Genomic DNA, 4,613 nt, shown 5'->3' with positions numbered 1-4,613 from the left:
TGAACCTTCCAAATATTTTATCAAAGTTCTTTGTGGAGCTAATTGGCTTTTTAGAACGGCCTTCAATGTAAACAAACTTTGCTTTACTTTTTCTTGCTGGTTGGGTAATGAATTAAAACGTAAAACGTACCCCGGAATATAAATTTAAAAATATTTTTTTTTGGCAACCTACATTTGTCATTTCATGGTAGAAATGATCCTTTCATGCAGTTACTTTTTGATCCACGTGAGATGGCGCTGAGAATTGTATGCAACCCAATATAAAGAAGATAAAGAAATAAGCTAACTGAAAATATTAGGAAGGGAAAAGGGAAGTACATTTTCATGATCTAACAACATAATCAGCTTTCTTTTCTGAGCTGCTTAACTCCTTAAAGGCTTATCGTAAAAGTTGTGGCCGTTTGAACTTGCTTGAAATTGACAGTGTCCTCATACGATAAACGTTATCTGTAACCATTATGAGGGTGCGCTCAATCTCTCTTATAACTGGGCTCGATTATCAGCCACTGGGGACTTTAAAGCCTGGCGCCCACTTGTGCGATTTGCGATGAGCACAAGCATAAACATGAGCAGGCATAAGCATAAACACAGGTATAAGCACAAGAAAAGGAAATTTCTCCTTCCCTTGTGCTTGTACTTATCTCACGCTTGTGCCTAATTCTAATCACAAATGAAGACCGGCGGCACGAGTTAAGCATAAGCACCAGCATAACGATTTGTGTGCAATCTTATATCTTACTAGATCTCCGACGTTACTAAGCTTGCGTATGCCCAATTTTCCTCGGCTTGTTTCACCATGTGAACGTTGCTAAAATCATCAATCCTTGTGCTTACGCTTGTGCTTATCACACAAGTGGCAACGGGGCTTACGATCTACGACGCGGTCGTCAAAGAGAAAGCCGAAAAACAACAATATAATGGGTTAAAAGAGGAAAAATAATCGTGCTGCACGTGCATCACGCATTTTAGCGCGTATTTTTGCGACACTCTCCACGACGACCTGAAATCACCAAATTTGAGGTTTTGAGTTTAGAAATGTGAATCTTTCATTCTCTGTTCTACTCTGAAACCGCTCGAACCGTTTATGTTTAGCTAGGATTACTTCGTCCATATTGCAAAACGTGAACAACATGGAATAATCGCGAAAGACTTACGATATTGCAGAGTTCTATTTTGAGGTGACCTTTTCGTCGACGTCGCCTTCGTCATTCCGTTTAAGTCCCTACTATAAGTTGGGAAAGGCACCTTCACCCCTCTCTCGTGGAAGAAAGAAAACCAAACTCGAGAGAGTGGCGGAAATCGCGCCTTTCTTATCACTGAATAAAGGTGTGAATCATTTGCCTTGCAACACTCAGAAAAAAGCAAAAAGCACCCTGCCACCAGAGCCTTTCTACTCGACGAGAAAGAAAGGTCTCTGCAGAAATGGGTATCAAGTCTTCATTGAGTACGCGCAAACCGTTGCTTGTAGACAGTTTCAAACCCAAGGCCAAGTCTCGATCGCACTCCAAAACGCCATATTGAAGGCTCGATTTTGACCTTCGTCTTGCCAAAAATATGATGCGCGCGCTGTCTAAACTGGTTTGACCGGAGTGAGGGGATGATGTTCCCGGTTTTGTCGCTGTCCTCTGCGAGCTCGAGTACGTTCTTTCCAGCAGAAGTGGCCGGCTTGGCGTAATGTCTCTGAAAAGGATTGCGGTGTATGAGGCCACCTAAGCAAAAAACCGCCACAAGTCAACAGGACTTTGCCGAGTGCTGGGACAAAAACTTGACACGATTTGTCCAGAGCCTCGCTTGCTCGCCCTCTGGAGAGTTTTAGAGAGGCACTACAGTAAAAACCCGCAAGTAAGAACCTAAAAATTAAGAACCTGTTAGCCTAAAATTTGCCATTTATATCCCCTATAAACAAGAACCTGTTAAGCCTAAGAAAATTAAAATAGGTTCTTATTTTCTAAAATCACATAATTTACTGTAATCATAATCAAAGAAAAACCATATTGCCATTGCTGTAAAACATGATTTTCTTAAGAAAAATGAGTGCAAAATATGTAGTTACAAAGCATACTAAGCAAGTGTAGATCCACACTACTGTATGGTAAATGCAGTGAAGCTAGTAATAATTATAAATAGCAACAATAATAAAAAAATGTATTGAAATATTTGATGCCGAAGTTCCAGGTTAAAAAGAAGGATATGTTGATATATTATATTCAGTTATGCAGGTGTGTTTTTCTCCAAGAATAAGAACCAGTTTTAAGAACCTAAATAGCCTAAAATTCTGTTAAGTACCATTTCTATAACAACCTGTTTAGGCTAACTCCTAAAAATGTAGGTTCTTACTTGCGGGTTTTTACTGTACTACCAGGGTGACAGAAAGCGCGCCAAATGAATCTGTTAACGTTCAGTAATTTAACGAAGCACAGGTCTCGGCATCATTTTTTTTTTTAAATCAGAAGCATAAGAAATACCAATAATTGATAAAGTTTTACAGTTATTGTAGTTGCCGCTTTAATTGTATAGTCTGCGTGGCAGACGTATTTCCGTTGTTATGGTTTCTCTCCACCGAAATGTAAGTCAATTGTAGTGTCTCTTCGGTTGAGCCGAAACGATAATTAACCGGCGGAAGTACGTCTAAAAAGTACGTCTACCACGCATACTACTTTTTAAATTGATACACTTGCGGACGTTTCATGCAGTTGTGTTAAAGATGCCGCCCTCACGGTTCACAATTAACGTTGGCCCTCTTTTGTGCAACTTATTCCAAAACGACCTCATTTATAACATCGGCGATAGCATTTTTCCAATGTACACGGATGGTTATCAAGTGCCCGATGCTGTTCGCTAAAGAATTGAAAAACTTTGGAAACAGCTCTGACAGGCGAGGGAATAGATATTTTGAATTGCTGAAATCAAATATGAATTATTACGGATAATTAGCTTATGGCAAAAATTTGAGCAAAAAAATTGAACAACCACATACGAAGTGACCCCCAAATGAAACCATATTTGAGAGTCGTATTAGATGAACACTTAATTAAAATTCAGTAGTAAACTATGTACACTTCACTTAGCTACGAGGGTATCAAGAAAAGAAGGCCCTCTCGTGCGACTGAGAAATGTGATTCCCATTGTAAATATTTGGCAAAATTAACAATTAATAAGTGTTTTCTTATGCTTCATTTAGCTTATTTCCAGACAGTGTGGCACCTTTCTAGGGCATCCGGTATTAAGAAGATTGAGTGTATTATAATAGCCGTAAGTAAGAGCAACAACGAAGTTCGATACCTGACCCTGTCAAAATGCCTCTTGCTTACAAGATACTAATCAAAAGAGTATTCCAAAAGTGGGAGGCAGTGTGGCCCAGTGATTCGCGAGGTAGCATTGAGCTTCGGAGATCATCCTGCGTTCAAAGTCCGTTCTGATCAGTGACTGATCACGCTAGTCCTTGCTACCCTAACCTCCGGGCAGTTGGAATTCGTAACAGTTGTCTTCTGTTGTTTGGTTTGATTGGCTCTGAAAAGCCCTTTAGAGGAGCGGTCAACTATGACATGTATTGCAGGGGCTACATCACATTCAGTAGATTATAATGAAACTCAGCTACTCATTGGTCGACATTGTATTTCATACATTGGTGCAGTAATATGATCCAAGCTAAATAGCAGGATCAAGAATTCAGAATCAAAACAGACTACTCCATTGAATATTTAATTTCAATTGATAATTTCGCGCTATACCCAAAAGGTCTTTTTGCGAGAGCACCCGGTTTTTTCGGCTCTAGTTTCACCCGCCGAGAAAAACCGTCTACGAAACCGAGCCGAGATAAAAATTCCGTGACGTCTGCTGTTAACGACCAACCACGCTTCACCTTGCACATTCGAAGAAGTAAAGCGAGAGCTTTTTGCAAGGACCTCGAGCATACGCGTTGGGAAATATGGCGTGATGTAGGAAAGTATGCGAAGTTTTCGGATTTGAAAGACTCAACAAGCATCAAGAGGAAGCCTTGTGATTTGTTGTTGAATCAAAAAAGCGATGTTTTCGAGAATCTTCCAACTGGTTTCGGAAAGTCTGTAGTATTTCAGGCTTTGCCCAGGGATGGATCTGAGAGAGAGAGACTTTATTTTAGAGAGAGACTTCATTTTACGAGGGTAACACGTGACAGTAACTAACATTACTGATAAACTTGTGGCCCTCTAAGGGGAGGGTGCAGGGAGTGCGCACTCCCGCGCCCCCCCCCCCCCCCACCCCTGTGATGACCTGCGGCTTTCTAATACAACTGGTTAGCTACGCCATTCCTTAGTGGTGCACCCCCTCCTAAGAAAATCGTGGATCCTGCCTATTGTGTATTCTTATGTGGAACCAACTCGTGAAGAGAACATTATCATCGTTGTATCGCCGCTGGTTAACCTGATGAAAGACCAAGTCACCCTTGGAATAAGTGCAGCATCACTTAGTGATAGAATGAGATCAGTCGAAAAAGGAAGTTAACATCGGCAATTTTCTAAGGCACGTGTTGCTTGTGATTGTTATTAAAATTATGCATGTTTGCACGTTGGCGTCTAATGTTTAAATCCTATCCGCCAGTGATACTTCTTTACTTTTTAAAGGACCCTACTCAG

The 4,613-nt window shown here is 40.7% G+C and overlaps 1 long non-coding RNA gene across 2 annotated transcripts in view; it reads right to left on the bottom strand.

The window, feature by feature from the left end:
• LOC138042279 (uncharacterized) overlaps positions 1–4,613 on the bottom strand; it is a 30,978-nt gene continuing 26,365 nt past the window's right edge. For both annotated transcript variants that reach the window (XR_011130973.1, XR_011130972.1), the window contains exons 3-4: positions 3,283–4,095; positions 1–1,850 (exon numbers count right to left, since the gene is read on the bottom strand). This is a non-coding gene — a long non-coding RNA (uncharacterized lncRNA). The remainder of the gene's footprint in view (positions 1,851–3,282; positions 4,096–4,613) is intronic.

Source organism: Montipora capricornis, chromosome 3, assembly GCF_036669925.1.
Source record: "Montipora capricornis isolate CH-2021 chromosome 3, ASM3666992v2, whole genome shotgun sequence".
NCBI lineage: Eukaryota > Metazoa > Cnidaria > Anthozoa > Scleractinia > Acroporidae > Montipora > Montipora capricornis.
Note: the sequence above shows the minus strand (reverse complement) of the source record. Positions and strands in the feature narration are given on the sequence as shown.